This window comes from Caretta caretta, chromosome 1, assembly GCF_965140235.1.
Source record: "Caretta caretta isolate rCarCar2 chromosome 1, rCarCar1.hap1, whole genome shotgun sequence".
Lineage (NCBI taxonomy): Eukaryota > Metazoa > Chordata > Testudines > Cheloniidae > Caretta > Caretta caretta.
Window position 1 is genome coordinate 100,346,468 of NC_134206.1, and position 15,334 is coordinate 100,361,801.

General features: G+C 40.7%; 1 protein-coding gene across 1 annotated transcript in view; it reads left to right on the forward strand.

Annotated features, from left to right (window-relative positions):
• UBAC2 (UBA domain containing 2) overlaps nt 1-15,334 on the forward strand; it is a 168,416-nt gene that overhangs the window by 69,212 nt on the left and 83,870 nt on the right. The gene's annotated exons all lie outside the window — the stretch shown is intronic.

Consider the following 15,334-nt stretch of genomic DNA (forward strand, 5'->3'; position numbering starts at 1 on the left):
TGCTGTGTCTTTGAATATAATGGTCTGCTTTTCGTTAATGTTTTCTGCCATTTCGCTTACGTGTATCTCACTGTTCTGTCAGAGACAGGCAGTTCTTTTATTCTAGATATGCATCTTTATTTGGAAAATCATTGAACAAAACCTCCAAACTGCTGAGAGAAACTTTATATATTCCCCATCTGTAAACAGCTTTCCAATTTTTCAATGCACTGTGCAATCTTGTAACTTCCTTCTGTGGCTTGATTTTTAACTTACACTTAAGCATTTAACAACACTGCTTTGCGTCTCATATCCTGCCACTGCCTTTTTGATCAGTCTTGTCTGCTTAATCAAGAAAGGTTTTCCTCGTGCTTCATTTGAAAATGTCATCGAACACTTGATGTGGGACAAACAACACTTTCACAACAGAAAGCACAAACAGCATGGTCCTTCTTTTGAATAAATCCAAATTTGTCTGTCCAAGAAGGCTGAAATGAACGACATCTAACTTTGCTTTCTTAGGAGCTGACGTTTTGTCAAATGTACCCCTCAACTTACAGTGGGGGGAAAAATTGCGACAGACGGCACGCACAACGTCAAATGCAATGCGCTGTTCCACGTGATGTGATAGTGATGTAAGCAGCAAATCAGGACTTAAAAATATCCCAGTACAGTGGCACTGGAACAATTTTTAAGGTGGGCTACTAAGCTGTGCCCCCTCTTGCCCCGGTCTGCACCCCTCACTGCCCCAGGCTGGGGCCAGTGGGCCACAGCTGGGGGTGGCTGCAGAGCCCCGGGCCGAGACCAGGAGCGGAGCCCCGGGCTGGTGGCCGGGATCCCACTGTGACTGTGCTCCCCATAAGGCTTTATGGAGATATGCTTATGAATGTATATATGACATAACTAGAATATGTTTTATGCTACATATGCCATGTAACATATCTCTGTAAAGGTTATGATCTACTGAAACTATTAATCCTATTTGTATGCATGTGTCATTTTTGTATTTGAAGTTATGAATATTGGCTATGTACTGGCTTGATTTTTAAGTAACCTTTTTAAAGCAGTTGGTCAGCTTCTTGAGAAAGGAATGTGCAAATCAAGAAGCGCTTAAAGTACAATGGATCTTGGAATGCTCCAGTCCATATACGAAGTCTTCCTGGAGACATTCAAGATACCATGTGGGCAATGGATTCTGCCTGTAAAAACTGTGAGTTATGCATGGGCATGTGACTTGCTCAGGTGACTCCAGAACTCCATCTTGGAGCTGGACTTTGCATAGGAGAGAGGAGGGGGTCTTCACCCACAAGAGAAAGTCTATTTAAGGCCAAGGAAGACCCTTCCGTTTTGTCTTCAGCTGGCTAAGAAGATAGTCTCTCCAACCCCAAGGATACCTGAAAGAAACTGGAACAAAGGACAGTAACTACAGGGGTGTGAGTGCTCGCTGGACCCAGACTAGAAGGAGGCTAGTCTGTAAAAAAGAGCTTACTGGAACTGGTGAGGTTTTTATCTGTATTCAGTTTGATTAGACATAGACTTGCGGGTTTTATTTTATTTTGCTTGGTAATTCACTTTGTTCTGTCTGTTACTACTTGGAACCACTTAAATTCTACTTTCTGCATTTAATAAAACCACTCTTTATTTATTAATTAACCCAGAGTATGGGACATCTGTGCATATCTCTCTATCAGTGTTATAAAGGGCGAACAATTTGAGTTTACCCTGTATAAGCTTTATACAAGGTAAAACGGATTTATTCAGGGTTTTGACCCCATTGGGAGTTGAGCATCTGAGTGTCAAGGACAGGAATACTTCTGTAAACTGCATTCAGTTAAGCCTACAGCTGTTAGATGACGTGATTCAGGCCTGGTCTGGGTTAGCAGCAGGCTAGCGGGTCTGGCTCAAACTAGGCAGGGCACTGAAGTCCTAAGCTGCCAGGGCAGGAAAGCAGGAGCAGAAGTAGTCTTGGCACATCAGATGGCAGCTCCCAGGGGGTTTCTGTGATCCAACCCGTCACACCCATGATGGCAGCAGAGTCCCCGGGACTGGTGGTCGGGACCCAGGGGTGGCAGTGGGCTGAGCAGGGCCGGCGGTAGGACCCTGGGACTGGTGGCCGAGACCTGGGCAGTGTGAGAGTCACTCAAAATCATCTCATGTGCCACCTTTGGCACACGTGCCATAGATTGCTGACCCCTGCTCTAGCCTTTCACTGAAAGAGAAAATTTTTCACTGAGCTGAATGAAATACCCTTAGACATATGCTGTATGGTATTAAGCATACTTCGTTTTACTAAATTGAGATTGCACATATTAGCTGCAAATCATTAATAATAAAATCAGCTAACTTCCTCTCACGAATGTAATAAATACTCCAGTTTTTTGGTTTTTATTTTAAAATATGGGCTTAGTTTGCTGAAGCATGTACAGGTATTCGCTGCTCAAAAATGTACTGCAGATTCAAGATTTACTGGCAGTGCCTTGTTCCCTTGTAGCATGTGAAATGCACCTATACTTAAACCTCTGAAAACTAGGAAATATAGATTTAAGGTAATGTCTATCACACCACACTTGCACACAACCTTAATTTGCCCCCCTAGAGTTAGCAATTGCCACAGGAACTAAATCAACCCTGACATCTCTCTAAAATAACCTACCAGTTTCTGTATTATGTTCAACAAAATGCTATAACATTATTCCTCTTCATACACTCCTGCTGACTCTGTGGACTCTCCCTCTGTTAGGTGTACATGTGCTGATCCAGAGATTAGTTGCAGCAAGGTACCAGAGCACACAGTACCATCTGAGGAGAGGTGCAGTTGCTGCTAGAAGGATCTGGGATCCCTTTTTTCTTTGCTGTGCTATGTTGGAGGCTTGAGTAGGTAAACATAATTGCCTCTCTTGGTTCTAAAAATCTAAGGGTATGTCTTCATAGCAAAAGATCTGCACAGGCTAGCCCACCTGAGCTAGCCTAAATCCAGCTAGCTAGAGAGGGTAACAATAGCAGTGAAGACCAGTGGCATGCAGGCCTCAGGTAGTACCAGCCCGGCACAGGCCCTGGGTGTGTACTCGGCTCGCTAGCCTGCTCTGAAGCCTGCACTGTCCTCACTGCTATTGTTACCTGCGCTAGCTGGATTCAAGCTAGCTTGGGTAGGCTAGTCCGTGCACAGTTTTTAACAGAGAAAGTATGAAAGTTTCAAATAGTCTGTAGGGTTACTGGGATGCTAGTATGGCTGTGACAGTGACCTTCCCAAGCTCACATGTCACTAGGCATCTCCAGAATTAAATGGAATATAAGAGTGCTTCACCCCTTTCTTACACTCTCGGTACTGCCATTGACATAGAGATGCACCCTCTCTGTCTTCTGTGCTGCACTGTTGCTCTTTTCAGAGAAGCCGCCATGTTAGTCTGTATTCACAAAAAGAAAAGGAGTACTTGTGGCACCTTAGAGACTAACCAATTTATTTGAGCATAAGCTTTCGTGAGCTACAGCTCACTTCATCGGATGCATAAAGTGAAAATACAGTGAGGAGATTTATATACACACAGACCATGCAAAAATGGATGTTTACCATACACATTGTAAGGAGAGTGATCACTTAAGATGAGCTATTACCAGCAGGAGAGTGGGATGGGGGGAGAGAAAACCTTTTGAAGTGATAATCAAGGTGGGCCATTTCCAGCACATTTCCAGGAGTTAACAAGAACGTCTGAGGAACAGTGCACCCATAACTATTTTACATTTGGGGACAATGTATACCTTCTAATCAGCGGCACTGCTATGGGTACCCGCATGGCCCCACAGTATGCCAACATTTTTATGGCTGACATAGAACAACACTTCCTCAGCTCTCGTCCCCTAATGCCCCTACTCTGCTTGTGCTATATTGATGACATCTTCATCATCTGGACCCATGGAAAAGAAGCCCTTGAGGAATTCCACCATGATTTCAACAATTTCCATCCCACCATCAACCTCAGCCTGGACCAGTCCCCACAAGAGATCCACTTCCTGGACACTACAGTGCTTATAAGCGATGGTCACATAAACACCACCCCATACCGGAAACCTACTGACCGCTATTCCTACCTACATGCCTCCAGCTTTCACCCAGACCACACCACACGATCCATTGTCTACAGCCAAGCTCTATGATACAACCGCATTTGCTCCAACCCCTCAGACAGAGACACACACCTACAAGATCTCTATCAAGCATTCTTACAACTACAATACCCACCTGCTGAAGTGAAGAAACAGATTGACAGAACCAGAAGAGTACCCAGAAATCACCTACTACAGGACAGGCCCAACAAAGAAAATAACAGAATGCCACTAGCTGTCACCTTCAGCCCCCAACTAAAACCTCTCCAACGCATTATCAAGGATCTACGACCTATCCTGAAGGACGACCCATCGCTCTCACAAATCTTGGGAGACAGGCCAGTCCTTGCCTTCAGACAGCCCCCCAACCTGAAGCAAATACTCACCAGCAACCACGCACCACACAACAGAACCACTAACCCAGGAACCTATCCTTGCAACAAAGCCCGTTGCCAACTGTGCCCACATATCTATTCAGGGGACACCATCATAGGGCCTAATCAATTCAGCCACACTGTCAGAGGCTCGTTCACCTGCACATCTACCAATGTGATATATGCCATCATGTGCCAGCAATGCCCCTCTGCCATGTACACTGGCCAAACTGGACAGTCTCTATGTAAATGAATCAATGGACACAAATCAGATGTCAAGAATTATAACATTCATAAACCAGTCGGAGAACACTTCAATCTCTCTGGTCACTCGATTTCTGATCTAAAAGTGACTATCCTTCAACAAAAAAACTTCGAAAACAGACTCCAACGAGAGACTGCAGAATTGGAATTAATTTGCAAATTGGATACAATTAACTTAGGCTTGAATAGAGCCTGGGAGTGGTTGAGTCATTATACAAAGTAAAACTATTTCCCCTTGTTTATTCCTCCCCCGCAAATGTGCTGGAAATGGCCCACCTTGATTATCACTTCAAAAGGTTTTCTCTCCCCCCTCACCCCATTCTCCTGCTGGTAATAGCTCATCTTAAGTGATCACTCTCCTTACAATGTGTATGGTAAACATCCATTTTTGCATGGTCTGTGTGTATATAAATCTCTTCACTGTATTTTCCACCTCATGCATCCGATGAAGTGAGCTGTAGCTCACGAAAGCTGATGCACAAATAATTTGGTTAGTCTCTAAGGTGCCACGAGTCCTCCTTTTCTTACTGTTGCTCTTGGAAGTTCCAGCATTTTGGTGACCCACATTACTATGCACTACAACAGTGGTTCTAAACCAGTGGTTCTCAGGGGTCCACCAAACATAGGGTGACCAGATGTCCCGATTTTGATAATGATCACATAAATGCTGCCACCTACTGACCACTATTCAGTATAACAGGCTAGTGGAATAGTCTGTTTAATTTGCCATAACACAATGCAGGCACGTGAAAAATCCCCGTTATGCACCTAGCCAGTTTAAACAGTTGTGCAGTGCTGCGCATTGCAGAGAGTGAAGAGAATTTCTGTTTCTCACTGGGAATTAGGTTATATCATGAAATGTGAGGTTTGATTGCCAGTATTATTACAGAATTACAAATACTGTAAAAGGTTCTAACATCATTCATTTCAATTTAAAAGCTAACCAGGCTGTTTTTCTCTCTCTTTTGGCACAAAAAAGTCACAAGTTAACTATGATATATAGAAATATTAACCCTCTTATAGTCTGAATTTAATTTTTAATCTTTAACTTCATAGTCTTTGTTCTCATATTATGTGATAAAACTAAAAGGAAAGTGATCATTGTGACATAGTGGGGCACAATCCAGACTAATGGGTAGCTGTGTCACTCCTGCCCTTTACAGTGCCTTGCTGCTGTAGCCTCCCACTGGATTGCTCACAAACAGCCTCCAGCATATAAATCACACCCAAAGATGTCTGTGTGTGCTGCAGCCAGCCAGCCACACCTTGGCTCTTACCAGCCTTAGTTATGCTACAGGGTGACCCCAATACACCCCTAGTCCCAGATCTTCACCCAGAAGTGTATGTATTTGTACAACTCAGCCCTCTCCTGGACAGTACAAATATGTTAAGTCCAATGTTCCCTCTAATTTTTTACATCCATGTGTGGAATTAATTTTATGTGCCCCAATATGGCGGTGATGTGTGGTGGGGGTGAAGCTGAGTGGTTCAGCATGTGGGAGGGGGCTTGGTACGGGGAGGTGAGGGCTGTGGCTGGGGGTGCAAGCTTTGGGTGGGGCTGGGGATGAGGGGTTCAGGATGTGGGAGGGGGCTCCGGGCTGGTGCAGAGGGGTGTGGGGGTGAGGGCTCCGGCTAGGGGTGCAGGCTGCTCTGGGGCTGCGGTGGGGAGAGAGGACTTCCCCCCCCCCATACCCCTCCACACCGTTCTCTCTCGACGCAGCAGCCAGGGCCCGGGGGAGAGCCCCTGGATTAGATAAAATAATAAAACAAGTTTATTAACTACAATGAGAGAGATTTTAAGTGAGTGTAAATAAGAAATCGTTACAAGAAAAATAAAGATTAAATGCAACTAATTAAATGCAACAAGATTAAATGTAGCTAAGTTAACAAACTATATTAGATTCAAAGCAAAGTTTTCTCACCAGTCTTACTGACCAAACTCTTTAGGTCAGGATCTCTTCTCCAGAGTCCAACAGCTGCTTCCTTTGTCTTTTTCAGGTACAGAGAATGCAGTGAGCAGAAAGAGGAGGTGTGTGTGTGACTGCCCCTTTTTGTAGTCCTGTCCCCCCTTTGAGAAGCATTTTCAGCTGGGAGCAAGGTGACAGGCAGGCTGTGTGGAAGGAAACTCCCTGATGTTTCTTTGCTAAAAAGTAGATTTTTTTTGTCTCCTACCCCCTTTCTTGCCAAAGAATGGCCACTTAGCAGGTAATGGTCCATCAGCGTTATTTACACCTGGCTGAGACATAAGTTTGCCCTTTGTCTTTGAGGAACTGGTTTGGCCACTCCCCAAACTTATCTGGAAAACATACTTTTTGTCATGATCTGAGTTTATGTTTATAACTTCACATATAACGTTGCTGTGTGCATTTTGCTATTATATTATTGTTCAGCAACTTATGAGTTTTTAAATATCTCACAAAGTATACCTTGTACAAACATTATTACAATCGTCTGTAAGTTGTGAATGCAGAGGTGTATTCTGTCGCAGTCACTTTTTCACTGTACCTCAGTCAAGTCAACTCTTCCTTGTCAAGCTTAATAATCCTACTTTTTATACACTCATATGGAAGGTCCACTGTACTTGTAACCAGTTATCCAGTCCCTACTGTATCTCTCTCAAGGTGATGCAAACAAAACTGGACACTGTACAGTGACAACTCTTCTTGTGACTTTTTTTTCCTTTTGCCAAAAGCTTTGTAATAAATTGGCTCCTTGAAAGAGGAGAAAACATACCTGGCAAGAGAGTCTTTTCACTTTGGGGAATGGTAAGGAAGGCTTCTCCTTTTCACTTGCTGTTGTAGCGGATTTCTAGAAGGCCATATTTTCAGTCCAGCTGCGGGTTAGTTGTAAGGAGACTAGCTTTTCTTGCTGCTAGTAAGCCTGGAGACAGGGATTTTTCCTTCCCTTCCTTTTTTAGGGAAGTATAGTAACCTTGTTTGTTCTTCATGCATAGCCAGAGCAGAGGAAGATTGGGAGGTGGAAATCCCCTTGGAATGCAGAAGGAAATCCTCAGTTCACTTTCAAAGGCTTGGGATGAACTTTTCTGAAAAGATGATAGTTTTAGATTTTTTTTTTGTTTAAACTTGCCTTAATGTTGATGGTGCCCTCTATCATCTTATGTTTGAGGAAAAATAGCACAATTAAAATAAGTGCCCCATGCTGAAGTCAAGAGTTGCATCATGCTGACAAGTTTCTCTTTGGTGTTCACTGATCTGTCTACCTTCTTTGTTTAGAATCTGATATCCTTGGATGAAGCAGGTACATCATTTATCTCATCTCATGGTCCTCACAGACTGAGCTTTCTAAATGTCTCCTGACTGAATTCCTTACCACTGCTCCTTCCCTCTTCCAAATTACACAGTACTGCTAGGTACCTGTTCTTGGGGAAGAACTCCTCAGAGCAGGAGTAACAATAGTCTTCCCATTCAGCTCCTGTGTTTACCATATTTTTGTAAAATAAATGTGGCTGCTTTACAGAATGCGAAGCAGGGGATTGGATGACTTCATAAATAAGTTATTGAATAGCTAACTCTGGAGCACACAAGAGGAGAGACTACTCTTGACTCACCTATGTAATAGACAAAAGTTGGTTCAAGAAGTAACTTTTGTTTAACTGCTTAATGACAGTGAGTTCAGTGGAGCTCCAGGTAGGAGTAGTTGTATGACTGGGGCTTTAATGAGCAAATAGCTAAAGACAGGTGACAAAGAACAAAGTTATTAAGTATATGAGAAGCAGCTATCAAGACAGTAGGTCCACTAGACTATTAGGAAATTTGAAACCTGTCCTTCAAGTCTTTAAACTACTGATCAGGAAGGGAATTTGAAGACTCAGTGTATGTGTAAGTAACAAGGCTTTTTAATGTTTATTTTGTTCATTATTTTTGCTTGATTTGTTTTTATGCTCACAGTTATATCTGTAAAAAAAATGAACACACACTTTTTGAGAAGTCATCACTTTGTTCAAACAACTTCTATTTTGATATTTGACTACAAAGAATAGCTCTGGGATGGACTTTTATGATGAAGACAGTTGCAAAGAAATCACCGAGCTGCTCTGCACCATCCTTATTTTTCTTGTTTGAGGTTGCAGAGGAGCCAAATGATTTTGTTGCAACAATCTCCGGGACTGCAGAGCTGTTAGTTGCTGGCTTTAAAAAAAAGTTTCTGTCACAGATAGAAAAAGAGAAGATATTTTATTTGAAAACACATGATGCTACAAAAAAGCTGTTAGTTTTCCATTGCAAATATAACAGTAAGTGTAAAACCAAACCCACAGTGTACAAAAACAACTTTAATAGGAACAAGAATTTGCAGCATTAAATTTGTAAATTATCTTTATGAACAGTAGTTCAGAGTTTTCAATTTCATTTTATGGTAATATGGAATATCTCCTTGGTTATAATGTAGTAAGTAATGAGGACTGGATTGTATTCATCCAAGAGTTACGAATATATTTTAAGAATGAAGTGACTTAGCTATCAAAAATAATGCATAAAATATCATTTATTGTATTGAGGACTCGAGGATAGATAAATACATTATGTTGCAAAAATGCTCTGTGATGATCCTGCAAATTGCAGATCAGTGAGTCTTATATGGGTAAAAAGTACCAAGTTGTATGTAGGATGATAAAGTGATGATACATCATGATAAAGTGCCAGATTGTACAAAACACAACAGTGTATCTGTTTAGTGACACAGTTTACCAAGAAGATAACTTCCTGTTGCTTCGCTTTGTAATAGTGTCTTATTTAATGAAGAGTAGGAATAAATAGTCTGTTATTCAGTTTGGCAAAAGGTTAACAGGTGATTGCACCAATGAACTGTAATAAGATGTTTGCTGTTCAGTATATTTATTAGTGATCTGGAAAAGTGGTGAACGGGAAGGTAGCAGAATTTCATGTTGACAAAATTATTTAGTTGTTGAAAGACTAGAGAAGATTGTGAGGAATTTAAGAAAGTTAAGTAAATGGGCAGAATGATGGATTAAATTTATTGTTAGCAAATGCTAAGTGATATATATTGAAATAAATTATGTGAACTAGGGATGTTGATTAATCGCAGTTAACTCATGTGATTAACTCAAAAAATTAATCGGGATTAATCGCACTGTTAAACAATAAAACACCAATTGAAATTTATTAAATATTTTGGACGTTTTTCTACATTTTCATATATATTGTATTTTGTGTAATTGAAATCAAAGTGTATATTATTTTTGATGATCATTTTTACAGTGCAAATATTTGTAAACAAAAGAAATTGTATTTTTTAATTAACCTCATACAAGTACTGTAGTGTAATCTCTTTGTCATGAAAGTGCAGTTTACAATGTAGATTTTTTTTTTGTTACATAACTGCACTCAAAGACAAAACAATGTAAAACTTCAGAGCCTACAGGTCCACTCAGTCCTACTTCTTGTTCAGCCAATCGCTAAGACAAACAAGTTTGTTTACATTTACAGGAGATACAATGTCATTATTTACAATGTCACCAGAAAGTAAGAACAGGGATTTGCATGGCACTTCTGTAGCCGGCATTGCAAGGTATTTATGTGCCAGATATGTTAAACATGCATATGCCCCTTCATGCTTCGGCTACCATTCCAGAGGACATGCTTCCATGCTGATGACGCTCGTTTAAAAAATAACGTGTTAATTAAATTTGTGACTGAACTCCTTGAGGGAGAATTGTATGTCCCCCGTTCTGTTTTACTCACATTCTGCCATATATTTCATGTTATAGCAGTCTCAGATGATGACCCAGCACATGTTCATTTTAAGAACACTTTCACTGCAGATTTGACAAAACGCAAGGTACCAGTGTGAGATTTCTAAAGATAGCTACAGCACTTGATCCAAGTTTTAAGAATCTGAAGTGCCTTCCAAAATCTGAGAGGGACAACATGTGAAGCATGCTTTCAGAAGTCTTAAAAGAGCAACACTCCTGTGTGGAAACCGCAGAACCCGAACCACCAAAAATGAAAATCAGCCTTCTTTTGGTGGCATCTGACTCAGATAATGAAAATGAACATGTGTCGGTCCACACTGCTTTGGATCGTTATCAAGCAGAACCCGTCATCAGTATGACGCATGTCCCCTGGAATGGTAATTGAAGCATTAAGGGGCATACGAATCTTTAGAGCATCTGGCCCATAAATATCTTGCGACGCCAGCTAGAACAGTGCCATGAGAACGCCTGTTCTCACTGTCAGGTGACATTGTAAATAAGAAACAGTCAGCAATATCTCGTGCAAAATGTAAACAAATTTGTTTGTCTGAGTGATTGGCTGAACAAGAAGTAGGACTGAGTGGACTAGCAGGCTCTAAAATTTTACATTGTTTTATTTTTGAACGTAGGGTTTTTTTACATAATTCTACATTTGTAAGTTCAACTTTCATCATAAAAAGATTGCACTACACTACTTTCTTTTGGTTTTTTACAGTGCAAATACTTGTAATAAAAAATAAATATAATATGAGCACTGTACACTTTGTATTCTGTGTTGTAACTGAAATCAATATATTTGAAAATGTAGAAAACATACACAAATATTGAAATGGTATTCTATTGTTGTTTAATAGTGCAATTAATCGCATGATTAATCACAATTAATTATTTTAATTACATGATTAATCTTGATTGATTTTTTTTAATCGCTTGACAGCCCTAATTTGAACCTGTCATACTCTAATATAACTTTAACCTCTCTGGGTGAGTCATTGTCAATCAAAATGTCTGCTGTGTAGAAAGCGGTGTCAAAGTGACCACACGAGATGTTAGGCTGCATTAAGAAAAAGATAAACAAATGTTTTCCAATCTACGTGTTGGGACCCCATGGAGATCACTGAGGGCTTTGAAGAGGGGTTGGGAAGTTTAAATTCCATTTTTACAATAATCAGAAGCATAGCATTGTATTGTGGTATGGATGTGGAGGAGCACATGCTGTATAGTTGTGTGGGGGGGATAGAATGAATGTAGCAGGGCAGAGTGGTGGAGCATTTCTTGCATAACAGAATTGAATGAAAGAGGGAAAAAGCAGAATACATGAACATCAAAAGTAGAGCTGTGAGAACAATTAATTTTTTGGTTTGCTGGGCAAACTGGAAAAAAAATAGGTCTGTGTTAAACAAAATGTGTCATGTTTTATTTTTTTAAACCAATTTTTAAAAAATAGAAATTGAAGTACAATTTCAGATTGAAAAATGGAAGCATTTAATTTTGAAAATGTCAGAACTAAAAGTTTTAAATGTTTTTGGATTTTTTTTAACTGAAACATTTTAGTGAATTTAACACAAATTCACAAATGTTTTGGTCAACACAAATCTGATTTTTTCAGCAAAAAGAACTGTCTGAAAAATTTCACCCAGCTTTAATCACAAGGGGTTTTCTGAGCTGTCATATTCTAGACTAACAGTCATATCTAAAATTCAGAGAGGACTCTCCTAGATTAATAATTTATAGCCCTCACCACTTCAGTTTCCATACTACATTTTCTACTCCTGGGGGAATTCTGCACCACTGCACAAGCAGAGAATTAATGCCCCTGCAGATTTCCGCCCCCCCCCCCAATAATTGATTCTGACAGGAAGGCGAAGGGAAGCCTCAAGAGGGGTCACGCTGCAATTACGCCTTTTGCTCACCAGGGGCTGATGTGATGCCAGAAGAGAGGGCAGCTGGCTCATGGGCTGGAGCAGCCAGCCACGGAGAGGGAGAGGGCAGAGGCTGCCTTCCTCACAGCACTCTGCCTGTGCGGCCAGGTGAGGGGGCACAGGATATGTGAGGGACAGAGTGGGGCACATGGAGCTGTTTTGGGTTCTCTCAGAAGGGCTAGTGCGAAGGGGACAGACTGGGGAAGAGGCACAGGAACTAATGGGGTGACAACATTGAACGAGGCAGTGAATGGGAGTGGGGGTGCAGGGTCACATGGGGACAGGGGAGAATGGGGGTGCAGGGCTACCTGGGGACATGTGCTGATGTGCCTGACTGAATGGGAGAGACTAGGGATTAGCCACTCTCCCGAACACCTAACAATCCCTCCCCCCCCCAAAAAAACTTGTTCCATACTTCTCCCACCCACACCCAGCAACGCTCCGAGTTTGCTCCCAGGCTCCTTCCCAGCAATTACTTCCATTTCCCTCATCTCCTCCGTTACCCCTGACTCCCCCAAGCCTTTGCACTGCTTCTAAGAGGTGCAGGAAATACATTTCCGTATTGTAGTTTAAATGAATTATTACTCAAAGTTCTGTGTTAATATGCTTAGTAAGGAATCTATTTGTCAAAAAACATTTCCTGAATCTTTTTTGTTGTCTATATTGTTACATAGTTGCTGACAGGTATTTTGAAATAACTTACCAAAATAATTGAAACTGGTATGATTATATTGTGTTATTTTGACAAATAAAATATGGGGACTTTTTAATTTTTAGGTGCAGAATTCCCCCAGGAGTAATTTGCTTTTTATTTAGTAGAGTAGAAAGTACCAAGCACTTCGTTATTAGAGATCTACAAAATAAGGACAATCATTCAGAGCAGGGAGAGATTGGGATAGGTGAGAAAGAAGAAATCTGCAGAAGGATGAATGTCTGAAGCCAGTGGGCTTTAGTTCTTTATGGAGGTGAACTATATGCCTTTTTGCACAAGCTTTGCTAAATTTGGCCTAAGGTCTTAACCTTTTCTTTTTTTTTTTTTTATATAGTAGATATGAGCCCATAAAAAGGTTCCATGTATTTGGACGGTTATAAAGGGTTATAAATCTTGCTACCTACAATAGCTATATCAATGCTTATGCCTTAGGATATAAATGAATCAAGAACTACTTGGGATTAGGAAGAAAATACGCCTAAGGGGAAAATTCCTATATTATGAGGCATCTCTCATCTTCCTTTGACTCATTTAGTACTTACCACTGTTTAAAGCAGGATAGCAGACTAGATGTCATGATCTGGCATGGCAAGTCTCATATTCCTAGCTGTCATGTTCCGTTGTAATGATGCATGACCTCTAGTTTGTGAGGAAATAAAAGTGTTATGGAAAGATGATATACAGCCTTAAGGGAAAACTTTGCATATATGAACTTTTAAAAAAGGAATACTAATTTGAAGAAAAAAATCAAGCTAATGATTATCTTTTCCCACACTTTTTCTGCAAAAATTAGAGTACAAGTTCATCAGCTGAAGGCAAAATATTGTGTATTGGTATATTATTCCAGGTAAACACTGACATCTAAAAATGTTTTAGTTAGTCAAGTTTGTTCTCTCCCCCCATGCTCATTTTTTGGGGAGGTGGAGGAGTGGGGAATGTGTCTCCCTGCTGTTAAAATTTAAACCACGGGATTATCATAGTGGATAAGCAGAGAGATTTACAGCAGAAGCAAAATGTAAGTTATTAAACAGGACAATAGATCCCTTTATGACTCTAATTCTTTCAAAAGATTAGGCTGAACTAATTGTTGCCCACGTTAACTCAGGTAGTCACAGCAGATAGTCACAATCATTATTTCAGTTACACACACTATTTTTGTAACTCTAATAGGTTTGTAGTTAGTGGAGCTTTGTGACATTTGGGGTTTTGATTGTCATCCGGAGTTAGATACACAAAACCACAAAGTGAAATACTACTAAAATTGCTTGTTTCACCTTTTATTTGGGGTGTCAAAATCATGCATTACTGGATGCATCCGATGAAGTGAGCTGTAGCTCACGAAAGCTTATGCTCAAATAAATATGTTAGTCTCTAAGGTGCCACAAGTCCTCCTTTTCTTTGTATGTTGGGTGCTATCCTCTTCCTTGTTCCAAACAGGCATTGGAATCTGTATACTTTTTTACTGTTTTCTTGCAACCATTTCTTTTCCAGACAACTTCAGAGGGTCGTCTGCTGCCCTCTGATACCTCCTGAGGCTTTGGGGGTTCACTCTTCTGTTCCCCACACTCTGCAGTGTGCCGGCAACGTCACTTTTTCCCTCTTTTCTCACCTCTCTAAATCCTTAGAAACTGTCTCCAAAAGAGTATGCTACCTGCCTGAATCCTGCTCCCTCCCCATATTCTTCAATAGTAGAATGCTAAACAAAAAAAGATTACAGTAAACAAGTGGCAAGGGTTCTGTCTGTTCCTCCTGTGCAGTAATATTTTGTAGCCCTCCTCCTCAGTTTGTAATATGGCCTGCTGCTACTCCTCAATATTATTTCCATTTAAAATGCCCTCTGTCTGGCCTCTGTTACTACAAAGTGAGTGAAGGTTCAGCCACCAGCAATGGACCAGTAGATGGAGAAACAGACAGTAACTCATACCCAGCACTTCCAAAGGAGAGGGGCTAATCAGGTTAAAGCTTGTAGGGGTGATGTTGTGAAAATAAGCAATAAAATATGTTTCAAGCAAATATGTTTAAAACTGTGGAGGTGCACTTGCTTCCTGTTCTTGTCTACTACTACTGCAAAGTGACATCTTGATCTTTGTGCTGTTCTGAGAAACAATTTCGAAACACAGACCGCATCTCATTGCTGTTGTAACCTTAGCAACTCTTATAAATCACATAAGTTATCCAATAAAGACTCCCCTAAACCTAGATAATTCATTTAAAACTGAAAATTGATTAACACCTGTTTTTTTCCATAAAG